The sequence below is a fragment of the Oncorhynchus mykiss genome, chromosome 23, assembly GCF_057628025.1.
Source record: "Oncorhynchus mykiss isolate SJ-2025 chromosome 23, ASM5762802v1, whole genome shotgun sequence".
Lineage (NCBI taxonomy): Eukaryota > Metazoa > Chordata > Actinopteri > Salmoniformes > Salmonidae > Oncorhynchus > Oncorhynchus mykiss.
The window spans coordinates 13,949,755-13,967,025 of NC_143044.1; the positions used below are offsets into that span (position 1 = coordinate 13,949,755).

Here is a 17,271-nt window from a genome sequence, read left to right on the forward strand (position 1 = left end):
TATAAAGTAACTGGTGTTTCTCATTAGTTTTAAAATTAAATCCCACCCGTTTCTATCATTTCAAGTGAGATTGACCAGGCCTCACCAGAAAGTGAGGATACAGGGCATTTGACACCATACCCAATTTAAAACTGAAATTAAAAGACCCCATCCAAAATAAATCCCACAGTATCAACACCACAAATGCATTTTCATAACTGCTAAGTTATGCGTGCGTGCTTATCTGGAACTCATTTATCTGGATCTCTGTTTATGGCCTACTCCATAATTATGTATCTTTTATTTAGCATGTCCATAACCACAGCACCCAAATGTTCATGAACTTAGTAAAACATCTAAAGTAAATTTTAGGTTTAGTAACCCCTTTGCTAATTCCTCGTTACCCCTCCACCCCGTATGTACATTCTAGAAATCTATTTCAGAATAAAACCATATAAAATGTCTCATGAGATCAACCCCCCCCCCCTCTTGTTCTATTTTATCCACAACCCCCACAATTGTTGTTTTGATCACAGGTTTCAAACCTGCTATCAAAGACAAAGTACAAACTCTATCAATGTACTCACGTACCCAGTGTTTTTGTAGCTAAGTACAACTATTAATTCCCCATACTCGAGCCGAATTGGTAGAATGCATGTGCGCTTCTTTCAGCGACTCCATGGCTTTATTAAAATATATAAAAATATATATATCTGTTTATTATACCTGTTGATACAGGGCTCATTTGTGAAACTATTCTAACTGACCATTTTCTTTGGGAGCCCCCAGTGCCAAGGTGTCCATCCCCCCACTGAAGCTGGTTCATCCAGCCGGACACCTGTTGTCTCAGCGCTACTGGGGCATGGACCGCAAAAAAATGTATATAGAGTACAGGGAACATAAGGTTGAATATATTATTACAGACCTGCTAGATCTACTGTCTATTTTATATTACAACAGACCAGCTGTATCTGCCGTCTCCATTTCACTTTGGCCATTGTTGATGGCCTGCCCTCCCCTCAACAGCCTCAAATAGGCTATTTCATGTGTGGGTGGGGTGGGGTGGAGCGGCAGACACACGCATTTCGCCATGCTCCCTCTAATCCACAATATGTATATACAGTGTATACACACACAAACATAGGCTATGGGTCATACACATACATACAAACATACCTCCACCCACAATGTATAGCCAACGTGTACTTTACATATTTCATTACATTTTTATATATTGCTATTAAAATTTTAAAAAATCACAAATAATATTTTATATTATTAATTTCAAACAACGGCATTAGCATGAGAAGAACTTACCAGTCCAAAACGATGTCCTCTCTGTTCCAAAAATATTCCTCCATTTGGGAATCAAAGCTATGCTAGCTAAATGAATCGTCCTCCAAAAATCTCTTTCTCACTTTCCCGATCAATTTCTTCTAAAATTGTGTGCACATCTGTATATCTAGACTTAGATTTAGCTTTCCCTGACTTAGTCGCCATACTGATTGATATATAAACACCTGAAGATGCGCTTTACCAAAAAAGTGCTGTGCGTAACATGCGCTCCTTCCAGTATGAATCTTCAATGGCGAACTACCCTCTTTACGCCAGAGTTTACTACATGGCTTGGTCTTCCAACACATAACCATTACATATTGCCGTTTACCTCAGCTCATTGGCTATCTACCCAGCTAGATTTCAAGACGATCAGTGGTCGTTGGGTTAAAATACAGTCAATCAACGAAACAGCGGTCATATCATTGGTGCACAATGATGTCATTACTTGTTGTCTTCAAATTGGTTTCTTTCAGTCAATACGTCCCGCGAAATGACCCATCAAGGTTGGTTGTGTTACAAACAAACCAGTTGATTGCAATGAAACCAAACATGACAGGAAAAGTCACATTTAGTGTGTGTATTTACATCGAATATGTCGTTGAAAATTTAATGAGACGGAATTCACGACACAAGCGGTTCACAAAATGTTTCTAGTTAGGCTATAAAAATGGATTTTATCAAACAAAAGACCATTCATTGTGTAACAATGAGCATTGGGATTGCAAACAGAGGAAGATCGTCAAACGTAAACAATTTATTCTATTGCAATTTGTGATTTTGTTACGCCTGTGCTGGTTGAAATAGTTATTTTTTATGGGGCACTATCCTCAGATAATCGCATCGTATTCTTTCACGGTAAATCATTTTTTAAATCTGACAACGCAGTTGGACTAGCAATATTCTAGGCTTTCGAAACATGTGAGACACTTGTATTTTCATTAATGTTTAATATGATTATTTAAGTAGCGATCACCGTATGTTGTCGAATTTAATCCCGCTAACAGGTTCGGTGCACGGAGAGGTTAACTTCTGATGTAAAAACCAGTCTCTTTCACTCCTCAGATACTATAGTTTTCTGATGTATCATGTTTATAGGATAGAAATGTTCCAGGTTTAACCCAGAATCCAACAGTACTAGCACAATATCAATAACAATATCAGTTATCGACAAGGTATGCATACAATCAGGGGTAAAGTGGCTAAGCAGCAGGATAAAAAAATAGTAGCAACAACATATGTGTGTTATGAGAGAGTCATGTGAATAGAGGTACTGCAGATAGTGCAGATGACTGGTCCGTCCAAACCACGCATGAACAAGGGAATCTATATTCGCCTGTTTCTGTCCTGCCCTTGGTGCAGGGCATGTGATGTCCATAGCATCTTTGTCGCAAAACTCCCTGATCTTGTCAAAAAGATAGTTTGTCTAGCTGTGTCCAGTCCACGTGATGCATTTACAGGCAGACCATCTATGGGAGGAAGGATGCGCAGCAGCTGAAACCTGATCCCGACAGTCCGAACACTCCTTGGCGACAAAACCAGGCTCCAGAGCATTGAAGCTGTAAAACAGGGAATAACAAAAAATCAGAAGACATTACAACCCTGGACAATATCAATTCACCTCCCAAGTTTAGATAAAATTAACATCATACAATGAAAAGGATGTTTTACCTGAAGTGCTGGTAGTGCATTATCTGTGGCAGTGGCCTGAAGTACGGAGTCAGGTGTTGTCGCCAGCCATAGCTTTCCACCAGCGCCGTAGCCATCCTCCAGACCAACCAGCTGTGGGATGTTGACACGTCAAAATGCTGTCCTTCACAACACCAGCAATTTCAGACAAAGTGGTCACTCTGGTCTTTCTGAAGGTCTGCTTGATGAGGCCGAAGCGCCAGTCAGGGGAAAACTTGGTGTGGCCTGTGATCAAGAAGTGAAGGTCCAGATTGTGGTGAAGCTTGCGCATATCAAAGCACCAACTTGTTCTTGTTTTGGCCACTGCAGTTATCACAATTCAGGTCCATACGTGTTTTCCCAACTCTGTAGTTGAATAAATGGTGCATGCAGTTGATGACTGCACTGCTGCCTTTGCTTGCTTTGGCCAGCTCTCCTTTTGATGACTGCAATGTATATAAAGTGTAATATTTGGATGAACTCGAAATGTAATACATTTCAACTATATCTGACATGTCTTCTTTTTTTAAAGGCCAACACCATGTGTGTGAGGTGTAAACTTTTGTTTCAAAGTAGATTTGTTTAAGACTACCAAAAAACAGTCTGTGGGACCCTGATTTAGCGCACTGCAGTACACGTTTTTAAGGCAAATATGAGGGTGGTTGATTGGGTTGGATGGATGGGTGTATAGAGCCAATGTTTATTTACCCAAAGGTTGACTTTTCCATTTTTTTTCCAATTTCCAATTTCTAGCTAACATTGTTAGCTTTCAAGCTAACTTTAGCAACAATAATTTGAAATTCATAACATATCATACGTATTGAAAATGTGTAACATATCATGCAAAAAGGATGATGTACTTCCACAAACTAATACTTACCATATGTCAGGTTTGCGTACAGAATAATATGAAATGCTATGAGATCAATTTGCAACAGCGTGCAGTCAACATTTTATGAAATGCGTTATACCTTCAAATCAAATCAAATCAAATGGTATTAGTCACATGCACCGAATACAACAGATGAAATGCTTACTTACGAGCCCCTAACCAACAATGCAGTAAAAAGAAAATACAGATGAGAATAAGAAATAAAACCGATTAGTTGAGGTAATATGTACATGTAGGTAGAGTTATTAAAGTGACTATGCATAGATGATAACAACAGAGAGCAGCAGTGGTGTAAAATAAGGGGGAGCAATACAAATAGTCTCGGTAGCCATTTGATTAGATGTTCAGGAGTCTTATGGCTTGGTGGTAGAAGCTGTTTAGAAGCCTATTGGACCTCGATACCTCTTACCGTGCGGTAGAAAAGAGAACAGTCTATGACTAGGATGGCTGGAGTCCTTCACAATTTTTAGGGCCTTCCTCCGACCCCGCCTGGTATAGAGGTCCTGGATGGCAGGACTGGGCCGGTCGAACTATCCTCTGTAGTGCCTTGCGGTTGGAGGCCGAGCGGTTGCCATTCCAGGCAGTGATGCAAACAGTCAGGATGCTCTCGATGGTGCAGCTGAGGACCCATGGATCTGAGGACCCATGAAAAATCTTTTCAGTCTCCCGAGGGGGAATAGGTTTTGTCGTACCCTCTTCGTGACTGTCTTGGTGTGGAACTTGAAGCTCTCAACCTGCTCCACTGCAGCCCTGTTGATGACAATGGGGGTGTGCTCGGTCCTCTTTTTCCTGTAGTCCACAATCATCATGGAGAGGTTGAAAATGTCAGTGAAGACACTTGCCAGTTTGTCAGCGCATGCTTGCAGTACACGGTTAGTCCTGAACGGTTAGTCCTCGGGGTTTTGCCTGCTACATAAGTTCTGTTATACTCACAGACATGATTCAAACAGTTTTAGAAACTTCAGAGTGTTTTCTATCCAGATCTACTATATTCCTGGCATGAGTAGCAGGAAGTTGAAATTGGGCACGCTATTTATCCAAACGTGAAAATGCTGCCCCCTATACCTTAAGAAGTTAAAGGTCTTACATCGGTGGCGGAGAGTGTGATCACACAGTCTTCTGGAACAGCTGGTGTTCTCATGCATGTTTCAGTGTTATTTGCCTCGAGCATAGTAATTTAGCTCATCTGGTAGACTTGTGTCACTGGGCAGCTCTCGGCTGTGCTCCCCTTTGTAGTCTGTAATTGTTTGCAAGCGCTGCCACATCCGACAAGCATCAGAGCCGGTGTAGTACGATTTGATCTTATTCCTGTATTGACGCTGTACCTGTTCGATGGTTCGTCAGAGGGTATAGCGGGATTTCTTATGAGCTTCCGGGTTAGAGTCCCGCTCCTTGAAAGTGGCAGCTCTAGCCTTTAGCTCAGTGTGGATGTTGCCTGTAACCCATGGGTTCTGGTTGGGGTATATACACGTACGGTCACTGTGGGGATGTTGTAATCGATGCACTTATTGATTAAGCCAATGACTGATGTGGTGTACCCCTCAATACCATCGAAGGAATCCTGGAACATATTCCAGCCTGTGCTAGCAAAACAGTCCTGTAGCTTAGCATGTGCTTCATCTGACCACTTCTTTATTGATTTAGTCACTGGTGCTTCCTGCTTCAATTTTTGCTTGTAAGCATGAATCAGGGGGATATAATTATGGACAAATTTGCCAAATGGAGGGCGAGGGAGAGCTTTGTATGCGTTTCTGTGTGTGGAGTAAAGGTGGTCCAGAGTTTTTTTCCATCTGGTTGCACAGATGGAAAAAGTATCTCCTTCACTTCCTCCCTTTGCCCCTTCTCCCTAAATCCTCTAGGTTATATCAGCTGTGTTGGTGAACCCCTCCGCATCTGAACTGGCTGACACAGAGGGCACAGCATGATCATAGGTGAGAGGTCAGGTCAACAGGAAGTATTATTAACCTCTCTGATCTCCCAAACCCGGATCCGGTATCGTGACTACAGCCTCAAGCTCATTACCATAACGCAACGTTAACTATTCATGAAAATCGCAAATGAAATGAAATAAATATGCCATCTCGCAAGCTTAGCCTTTTGTAAACAACACTGTCATCTCAGATTTTCAAAATATGCTTCTCAACCATAGGAAAACAATAATTTGTGTAAAAGTAGCTAGCCAGCAAAGCATTTAGCGTTAGCATTAGCGTTAGCATCCAGCACGCAACATTTCAACAAAAACATAAAAGCCTTCAAATAAAATCATTTACCTTTGAAGAACTTCTGATGTTTTCAATGAGGATACTCTCAGTTAGATAGCAGATGCTCAGTTTTTCCAAAAAGATTCTTTGTGTATTAGAAATAGCTCCGTTTTATACATCACATTTGGCTACCAAAAAAAAAACGAAAATTCAGTCCTCAAAACGCGAACTTTTTTCCAAATTAACTCCATAATATCGACTGAAAACATGGCAAACGTTGTTTAGAATCAATCATCAAGGTGTTTTTCACATATCTCTTCATTGATACATCGTTCTTGGACACATGGTTTCTCCCCTGAATCAAATGGTAAAGTACAAGCAGCTGGCAATTGCGCACCGAATTCCACGCAGGACACCAGGCGGACACTTGGAAAATGTAGTCTCTTATGGTCAATCTTCCAATGATATGCCTACAAATACGTCACAATGCTGCTAAGACCTTGGGCGAACGACAGAAAGTGTAGGCTCATTCCTTGCGCAATCACAGCCATATAAGGAGACAATGGAAAACAGAGCTTCAGAAATTCTGCTAATTCCTGGTTGATGCATCATCTTGGTTTCGCCTGTAGAATGAGTTCTGGGGCACTTACAGACAAAATCTTTGCAGATTCTGAAACTTCAGAGTGTTTTCTTTCCAAAACTGTCAAGAATATGCATAGTCGAGCATCTTTTCGTGACAAAATATCGCGCTTAAAACGGGAACGTTTTTTATTCAAAAATGAAATAGCGCCCCTAGAGATCTAACAGGTTTTAAAGAGATGCTTTACATTTAAATACAGATGGAGATATAGTAGTCCCAGAGTTAATGATCCAACGTCAGTTTTGCATTTCACCTCATGATGATTATCATGACTGACCATGTTAGAATAAAAAAAAACAAGGCTTAATCATGCTCTCTCTCTATCCATCTGTCTCTAGTCGGCAGGCGTGTTTTGATGTGAGACAAGAAGCCAGTCCCGTCATCGCCACCTCACATGCTCTTAAGATAAACTTCGGGACAACTGGGGGCTCAAGGTTGGTTAGGAGACAGCGCTAGAGACACTGTAATTGTGATGATCTGAGAGAATATTAGGGTAGCACTCTAATTCATTAATCATATGCTGTTTGCCTCTGTTCTTACCTCTTTCCCATTCTGTCTTCTACACCTCTCCCCACCTCATCTTTCTTACTTGTTTGATAATGCACACCATATGCACATTGAAGTACAGATTGAACTTGTATTTATAATGTAATATTACAATTATCATAATTATAATGCATGTATTAAGTATATTTATAACACCTGGATAATGAACTTCTTTCAATAAAGCATTTCAAATTCTCCACTGGTTGAAATGAAGTATCTCATTGAAATACTGTGTCCTCAGATTAATGCAGACGAAGGGAGTTAGATATGCATAGTTTTTTGAAGTGTATAATTGTAATACATACATGCAGACACAGCATCATTCAAAGAATGGAGTTTGATACACCTGGTATTGGATATGACTGAAACAGAATGTCTCAGAGATTCATACCTGAACCACCCCTTTATTTGCCAAGGCAGAGTACATGATCAGTGAATACATTCAAAAATACAATGTGGGTATGTCATGTGTGGTAATAACTACAGTACATGTATATAGGACTTCCATCCTTGGCACAATAAAGTTATTATAGTCTACTCAATCCATGGGCTTCATAAATGCCATTCAGACTTAGCTGAGGTTCATAGATTGGTACGAATATTAGTTCAGAACCTAACGTTTTAGGGTGCATACACAGATCGGCTATATACTGTAGCTAGCTACACATCCATAGGCATACAGTTATTTTTATCCTCCACTACACAATAAGCAAGTAAATAGTTAGCTAGCTATGTTACTTCAGCTGCATTGCACGGCAAGGCAATCATACACAATTGTACATTCAATTTGCAGTAAATGCTTTAGCTAGCTAGATTCTTTACATCCACTGTTTCCCAAGATGACAGCCTGGTTTGCAGGTTTTCTCAGGAGTCCCTAAAACATTAAACAACATGAATTACAATGTCATACTCATGTCATAACACCAGCAAGCTGGCTAACGTTAGCTAGTCAGTTAACTTGCTAAATCGCAATTTTTGTAAATGAACTTCATGTCCAAAAAATATGCACAATCATTTGTCTCTACATTATTAACTAACATAGTCCTCTCAATTGTAAATTTTTAGCTAGACTCAATATGACATTAAAAGTACTCACATTTGCTTCCCCGTAATGTTTTGTCATCCATCTTTGTTGAAGAAAGCCACCAGGGACGGGTGGCTCGCGTCAAATTCATAATTGGTCATATAAAAACCATGGGACCCAAATGCATAATGAGTGCTCTATCTCCCCCTTGTGGTGGTCTGGAGCAATGAAGCCGTGACGCTGGGCACATCTAAGTCCTGCGGTGTAAGCTCGCAACTTTTAAAGGAGGAACCACTGTAGACACAAACACACACACGAAGAATGCACTTCATTAATAAGGGAGATGGAAGGAGAAATACACAAGTATATGCCAACATAAAAGAAACACTGGAGTAAATAAGGGATACAAAGTACACAGCTTAGTGATGAGCTTTGAGGGCACTATGGTGTGGGATGTAATCATGAATAGCATTCTCACATAGGTGTTCCTTTTGTCCAGGTGTGAATGGGCAGTGTGAAGTGCAATATAGACTGCATAATCTGTGGATCTGTTGGGGCAGTATGCAAATTGGAGTGGGTCTATGGTTTCTGGGATAATGGTGTTGATGTGAGCCATGACCAGCCTTTCAGTCAATTAGGCACCTAAGAACCTTAGTGTTCTTGGGCACAGGGACTATGGTGGTCTGCTTGAAACATGTTGGTATTACAGACAGGGAGAGGTTGAAAATGTCAGTGAAGACACTTGCCAGTTGGTCAGCGCATGCTCGGAGTACACGTCCTGGTAAGTTAAAGGTGGTCCAGAGTTTTTTCCCCTCTGGTTGCTGTCATGTCTTTGGCATCATTAAAGTTAAACTGTAATTTTATCAAATCAATTCTCTGTAATTATTGTTACGTGATTAATAATGTAAATGTAATTAACTAGGAAGTCGGGGCACCAAGGAACATTTTCAAATGACAAAGTTATAATTTTCCTAATATAACTCTTCAGATATTCTAATATCTGATCAATTAGTATTTTAATTAAATAATTATTATTTTCATCACGTTAGTCTCGTTCCAAATGTCGTAAATTGTTGATTATCTGCACGCACCCAGCCTTTACTATGAATCATCCATTTACCAATTGGCTTGATCATTTATTTACTAACTAACTAAATAATCAAAGTAATAATCACACAAACAACACAGTAGATATGGTTACAAGAAAATGACAGGGGAGGTTCCCTAGTGGGCTAAGCCGATATGACGGCTTGGTGGACAAGGGGAAGTGGATGTGGACTGAGAACAGCAGGAAATACAAAAAGGAATCACTACACAGTTGATCATTATGTTAATTGAAATGTTAATCCTTTGCACATGAACGCTCACTCATGCGGGAATAATTGCAATCATTATATATTTACGCCGTATCGTCGTAATCTCTTTTGGAATTGTCCGTCTGTCTGTTGGAGAGTTTATCCGAGTGTCTCTCTCTCTCTCTGCTTCCCTGAAGATCAACATATTTCGTGGTTAGAATGGATACTTTAGAGTACCATTCAGAAATGTTCTCATAGAGTAGATGTTTTGGCGGTTGTCAGTGTTCGCAACCCCAGGTTTACATAATATCTAGCTGCAGACTAGTAATTAGTATCTAAGATTTGCTCTTATTCTGTAGGGATCGATAGTCTCAGAGTTTATCAATTTCCTGCCATGTAGCCAATGCTCCACGTGGTATGGTTAGGAATTCAACAACCATTAGAACCTTAGCCCTTAGCTTATACTGAGGTTCTTGTGGTCTAAACTCAACATGTGCCCCCTCGGTGTCCATCGAGGTATGCGTGGTCTGAAGAGGGTTTCCTCAGGAAGGGGTTTTATTTGTAAAAATAGAAAAGGCAGGTCTATGACGCCAGATCATGTCTCTGCTCACGGGAGCTGGCTAATGACTTAGTTAAACTTGAAAGGGAATACAATTCAGTTTAACATCACCTTACATCATTTCACAACTAGTTTAATCTTTACTCATTCATTTTATACAAGACTTAGATGCAAACCCCATAATTGATAAATGTACATTCAGAGATATAGTTGTGGGTTTCCTGTCCTCTCTGAGGTCACCAAATGAAACACACTCGTCATACCCTTAAGTGTCCACGGACCATTCCCACCTTCTCACAAGTGGACCTATTGTATCAAATTCCCATTTTGGGGATATAGGAGTTCGCCATGTGAAATCCTTTGTTCTCTCTATGTGTCTCTCTTTCTGCATGGCCAGAGGGAGAGAGTCTCCTCCAGAAATGTACGACCTGAGATAACAGAACCTGGGTGTAGGAGAGAGAGAGAGAGAGGGGGATGCCATGATCTATACCCAGAAAGGGCCACGTCATGACATTGCACATTTAACATGCTGATAGATATTTGGGAAAGCGGATTTAAGTTTCCTTGCAAGTCCCCGGCTACTAGGAGCACCGCCTCTGGGTGAGAATTGTCTTGTTTGCTTATGGCGGAATGCAGCTCATTCAATACTGTCTTAGTGCTTGCCTCTGACTGTGGTAGTATGTAAACAGCTACGGGAAATACAGATGAAAACTCTAGGTAGATAGTGTGGTCTACAGCTGATCATGAGATACACTACCTCAGGCAAGCAATAGCTCGAGACTTCCTTAGATATCGTGTACCAGCTGTTATTTGCAAAAATACATAGTCCGCCTCCCCTTGTCTTACCAGACGCCGCTGTTCTACCCTTCCGGTACAGCGTATAACCAGCCAGCTGTATGTTGATAGTGTCATCGTGCAGCCACAACTTTTTGAAGCATAAGATATTACAGTTTTGAAAGTCCTGTTGGTAGTTTAATCTTGAGCGTAGGTCATCAATTGTATTATCCAAAGATTGCACTTTTGCTAGCAGAATGGAAGGAAGTGGGGGTTTATTCGATCACCTATGAATTCTCAGAAGGCAGCCCGCCCTCTGGCCCCTTTTTCTCCACCTCCTCTTCACGCAAATCACAGGGACCTGGGCCTGTTCCAAAGAAAGCAGTATATCGTTCACGTCGGGCTCATGAGACTCGTTAAAGGGAAAAAAAGGATTCTGCCAGTCCGTGGTGAGTAATCGCAGTCCTAATGTGCAGAAGTTATTTTCAGTCATAAGAGATGGTAGCGGCAACATTATGTACAAAATAACAAAAAAATAAGTTACAAACAATGCAAATAAACAAACAAAAGAACACAATCGGTTGGTGACACGTAAAACGTTTGCCTTCTTCTCCAGTGCCAAAATTCATGCAGGGCTAGTCATCAACCTGTTTACAGTTGTCCTTCAGACAAGGAGGTGACTGAAAATGTTGTTGTGTTGTTTGATGCAAGAAACCACTTTACAAAATAAAATGCATCATTCTTCTGATACCATTATTACAGAAAATCAGACAAATTATGTTACCCTCTGCCTATTGGCTACTTAGCTTATTCAAGACAAAATACAACACTGCCCCTTTAAGATGAAAAAAAAGCTCTCTATCTGATTCACTTTTCAAAGATGTATAGAAATGCACAAATGTTTTGCTCTTTTAGGAAGCAATCACTCCACCATTGCTGACTACAATTTATCTACAAATGGGCTAATGTGTCTTTAAAAATTCACACATCGCTACATGTAGCTCTCGCTTTGATCTCAAAACAAGCGCATCTACCCACAACGCTGATACTGTAAAAACAGTCCAAGTCAAAGTGAATGGCACAGATCCATATATGGCAATGGTCTATTTGCATATAGGCCTACTGCAGCTCTGATTGGTTATGGCGCACCGGTCTGTGTAGAGTACGTGCCTGAGTTGTGCCTGTCGATGCAATAGATGCGTTCTGCCTAAAACAAAAAACAAAATATCTTCCATAGTTAGTTTTGTTTCAGTATGTTGCATTAAAAGTGGCAAAATATTGTGTTGATTCGATCAGTTCCCACAGTAAAGGGAAACGTTGATAGTGTTAAATAATGGGGAAAAACTCTAGAAAGTTGAGTGAAGTCCCATCTCCTGTTTCTCTGCACACTATGATATTGCTTCTGCACGGCAGTCACAGGGAGCTGCTCATCCGCACACATGCGCAGCTTGGTCGACTCCAATATCATGCCTTCCGGGGAAGAGAAGCCGATCAATTTCGCATCTAGGACATTAAGAAAAGCAGAAAGTAACTATGCACAGATAGAAAGTAAAGCCCTAGGCATCGTTTTTGTAGTGAGTAAGTTTCACCAGTATCTGTAGAATGCAAAGGTGGGTTTTGTTGTTCTCAGCACACACCTACAACATTTTTTTTATTTTTTTTTTATTTTACCTTTATTTAACCAGGTAGGCAAGTTGAGAACAAGTTCTCATTTACAATTGCGACCTGGCCAAGATAAAGCAAAGCAGTTCGACAGATACAACGACACAGAGTTACACATGGAGTAAAACAAACATACAGTCAATAATACAGTATAAACAAGTCTATATACAATGTGAGCAAATGAGGTGAGAAGGGAGGTAAAGGCAAAAAAGGCCATGGTGGCAAGGTAAATACAATATAGCAAGTAAAACACTGGAATGGTAGTTTGGTAATGGAAGAATGTGCAAAGTAGAAATAAAAATAATGGGGTGCAAAGGAGCAAAATAAATAAATTAATTAAATACAGTTGGGAAAGAGGTAGTTGTTTGGGCTAAATTATAGGTGGGCTATGTACAGGTGCAGTAATCTGTGAGCTGCTCTGACAGTTGGTGCTTAAAGCTAGTGAGGGAGATAAGTGTTTCCAGAATCAGAGATTTTTGTAGTTTGTTCCAGTCATTGGCAGCAGAGAACTGGAAAGAGAGGCGGCCAAAGAAAGAATTGGTTTTGGGGGTGACTAGATATACCTGCTGGAGCGTGTGCTACAGGTGGGAGATGCTATGGTGACCAGCGAGCTGAGATAAGGGGGGACTTTACCTAGCAGGGTCTTGTAGATGACATGGAGCCAGTGGGTTTGGCGACGAGTATGAAGCGAGGGCCAGCCAACGAGAGCGTACAGGTCGCAATGGTGGGTAGTATATGGGGCTTTGGTGACAAAACGGATTGCACTGTGATAGACTGCATACAATTTGTTGAGTAGGGTATTGGAGGCTATTTTGTAAATGACATCGCCAAAGTCGAGGATTGGTAGGATGGTCAGTTTTACAAGGGTATGTTTGGCAGCATGAGTGAAGGATGCTTTGTTGCGAAATAGGAAGCCAATTCTAGATTTAACTTTGGATTGGAGATGTTTGATATGGGTCTGGAAGGAGAGTTTACAGTCTAACCAGACACCTAAGTATTTGTAGTTGTCCACGTATTCTAAGTCAGAGCCGTCCAGAGTAGTGATGTTGGACAGGCGGGTAGGTGCAGGTAGCGATCGGTTGAAGAGCATGCATTTAGTTTTACTTGTATTTAAGAGCAATTGGAGGCCACGGAAGGAGAGTTGTATGGCATTGAAGCTTGCCTGGAGGGTTGATAACACAGTGTCCAAAGAAGGGCCGGAAGTATACAGAATGGTGTCGTCTGCGTAGAGGTGGATCAGAGACTCACCAGCAGCAAGAGCGACCTCACTGATGTATACAGAGAAGAGAGTCGGTCCAAGAATTGAACCCTGTGGCACCCCCATAGAGACTGCCAGAGGTCCGGACAACAGACCCTCCGATTTGACACACTGAACTCTATCAGAGAAGTAGTTGGTGAACCAGGCGAGGCAATCATTTGAGAAACCAAGGCTGTTGAGTCTGCCGATGAGGATGTGGTGATTGACAGAGTCGAAAGCCTTGGCCAGATCAATGAATACGGCTGCACAGTAATGTTTCTTATCGATGGCGGTTAAGATATCGTTTAGGACCTTGAGCGTGGCTGAGGTGCACCCATGACCAGCTCTGAAACCAGATTGCATAGCAGAGAAGGTATGGTGAGATTCAAAATGGTCGGTAATCTGTTTGTTGACTTGGCTTTCAAAGACCTTAGAAAGGCATGGTAGGATAGATATAGGTCTGTAGCAGTTTGGGTCACGAGTGTCCCCCCCTTTGAAGAGGGGGATGACCGCAGCTGCTTTCCAATCTTTGGGAATCTCAGACGACACGAAAGAGAGGTTGAACAGGCTAGTAATAGGGGTGGCAACAATTTCGGCAGATAATTTTAGAAAGAAAGGGTCCTGATTGTCTAGCCCGGCTGATTTGTAGGGGTCCAGATTTTGCAGCTCTTTCAGAACATCAGCTGAATGGATTTGGGAGAAGGATAAGAAGGAGGAGAAATGGGGAAGGCTTGGGCGAGTTGCTGTTGGGGGTGCAGTGCTGTTGACAGGGGTAGGAGTAGCCAGGTGGAAAGCATGGCCAGCCGTAGAAAAATGCTTATTGAAATTCTCAATTATGGTGGATTTATCAGTGGTGACAGTGTTTCCTATCTTCAGTGCAGTGGGCAGCTGGGAGGAGGTGTTCTTATTCTCCATGGACTTTACAGTGTCCATCATGTCATTTACAGTGACATCAAGTACCACAAGTCTGAACTGCAATGCAGATGGACTCTCCAGGTTACCACTACCTGTGGTCAAGCCAGAGTCATAGTAGGTAAACATCTACTTCATACCAGAGGAAAATGCACCAGTCACTTCAACACAAGTGTAGAGATACACCAGAAATGACCCGGTGTTATCTGAAGTGATGGACATTATCATCAAGGGTAAAGCCGCAGAAGATTGCCTTGGAACCGAAACCTTACCTTTCCAGGAGAACTGAGCTGTCAGTATAGTCCGGTTGTCTGCTGTAGGGGAGGAGAGTTATCATTCTGCCTTTGCTGAGGAAACCAACGCTTAGAACAGCTTCCTGCTATCTTACAGGAACACGCTGCATGAAACCAACAAGGCTTAGCCTGCATCACTACTTATGAAGAGAGAGCTACGCACAAGCTTTGACCTACTCAAACTTCCAAATGCAAAAGAGACAGTGCAACGTCAACAGGAGATCCAAGTCCAATGTTGTGAACTGTGAGCAAAGGACATAGTTTTCAATCCTGGAGAAACTGTCTTAGCTAGGAAATACCTCAAAGGACCGAAGTGGATTCCTGCTACAGTCATTGATCAGACTGGTCCTGTGTCCTACACTGTCTAGACTGCAGAGGATGTCATCTGGAAAAGGCACACATATCAGTTACTGTTGAGTAAAGCAACACCGACAGAACTACCAGTCATGAGTGGTCCAGAACTGTAACTGGGAGACACCCTGACCCAGAAGTCATCACCTTGGGGCTCACAGTCACGGTCTCAGGACACTGACTCAGTAGCACCCACACTGGAATGTGACGAGACTGTGGGACAAGCTACTCACATGCCTACACTTGAGCCAAAGCCTAAGTCCAAAGACATTGTTATTGTTACCTTACGAAATGAAGGCGGGCATCTATGTACATGCTTGGACTTGTAAAACAGACTCTCCTGACAGTTCATGTAAGAGTGGAGGTGTTGTTTATTAGGTTTGTACCAATTGCACCTCCGTAGTTGTATACACAGAGCATCACGGGTAATATGTGCATTGATATGATCACTTTCTAGATAAAATGATTGAACTGATTCCCATCTCCTGTCTTATCATTATTGAATTGTAATAAAGACGTGGTTATGAAACTCACAAGACATAGCAGATCCCATTCACATTTCTGGGGTCCACAAAAACCAAATCATTGATACACTGAGAGACAAGGACATTCTCACAAATCTTATATACAACAGTATACAAAGAATAAAATAACAAAAATTATACAAAGAATACAACTTGTTTCCATGCAATACAGCATGTGAGATAATGTTTATGTGTATGCTCCTACATTTATGTAAAGAGTTTTTACTTGTGTCTGTTGGGAGTGATGTGTTATCATGTTTGCTAAATCAATACAAACCCCAAGGCATTTTTAACTATAATATTTCTTGTAAATCTGAACTCAAAGTCAACAAAAAGTCACTATTACTTAAAATGTTTATGTGGTACTGATTAAAAACTAAATGAGAAGTCACAACAAAAAAAAATATGATAACAAATGAAAATTTTTCCAAACACTATCTACTATAGGTAGTCTTTTTTTACATTGTTTTGTGACTTGTAGGTAGGGTTGCACGATTTTGGTATATTTCCCAGGTTTACCAGAAATCCCAGCTGGAAGATTCCTGGACATTTTTCAACCAGGATTTTTTGAAAATCTGAGAATCTGCAACACTACTTGCAGGCCTGATGTGGCCTGTAAACCATGAATTTCAGGCCACTTTATTCGGGTAAAGCTAAGACTCAAAATAATGTCTTATGAGTTATACTACATGACCACAAATATGTGGACACCTGCTCATCGAACATCTCATTCCAAAATAATGGGCATTAATTTAGAGTTCATCCCCCCTTTGCTGCCAAAACAGCCTTCACTCTTCTGATGTTAGGCTCGCAGTTGGATTTCCAATTCATCCCCAATATGTTCGATGGGGTTGAGGTCAGGGCTCTGAGCAGCCCAGTCAAGTTCTTCCAGATCTATCTCAACAAACCATTTCAGCATAGACCTCGCTTTGTGCATGGGGGCATGGTCATGCTGAAACAGGAAAGGGCCTTTTCCAAACTGTTGACACAAAGTTGGAAGCACAGAACAGTCTAGGATGTCATTATATGGTGTAGCATTAAGATTTCCCTTCACTGGAACTAAGAGGCCTAGCCCAAACCATGAAAACAGCCCCAGACCATTATTCCACCTCCACCAAACTTTACAGTTGGCACTATGCATTTGGGCATATAGCGTTCTCCTGGCATCTGCCAAACCCAGATTTGTCCTGTCGGACTGCCAGATGGTTTCCACTGCTCCAGAGTTATCTCCTGACAAACAATTATTGTACTGATGTTGCTTCCAGAGGCAGTTTGGAACAGTTATTTTGCTGACTTTGCTTCCAGAAGCAGTTTGGAACTCGGTAGTGAGTGTTGCAACCAAGGACAGGCGATATTTATGCGCTTCAGCACTCGCCGGT

The 17,271-nt window shown here is 41.4% G+C and overlaps 1 long non-coding RNA gene across 1 annotated transcript; it reads right to left on the reverse strand.

The window, feature by feature from the left end:
* Positions 1–1,028: 1,028 nt before the first annotated feature.
* LOC149972512 (uncharacterized) lies at positions 1,029–6,771 on the reverse strand. The gene is made up of 3 exons (XR_016490967.1): positions 6,145–6,771; positions 2,986–3,228; positions 1,029–2,873 (listed from the first exon to the last, which is right to left on the reverse strand). It is a non-coding gene; the product is annotated as an uncharacterized LOC149972512 (long non-coding RNA).
* Between the last annotated feature and the right edge of the window lie 10,500 nt (positions 6,772–17,271).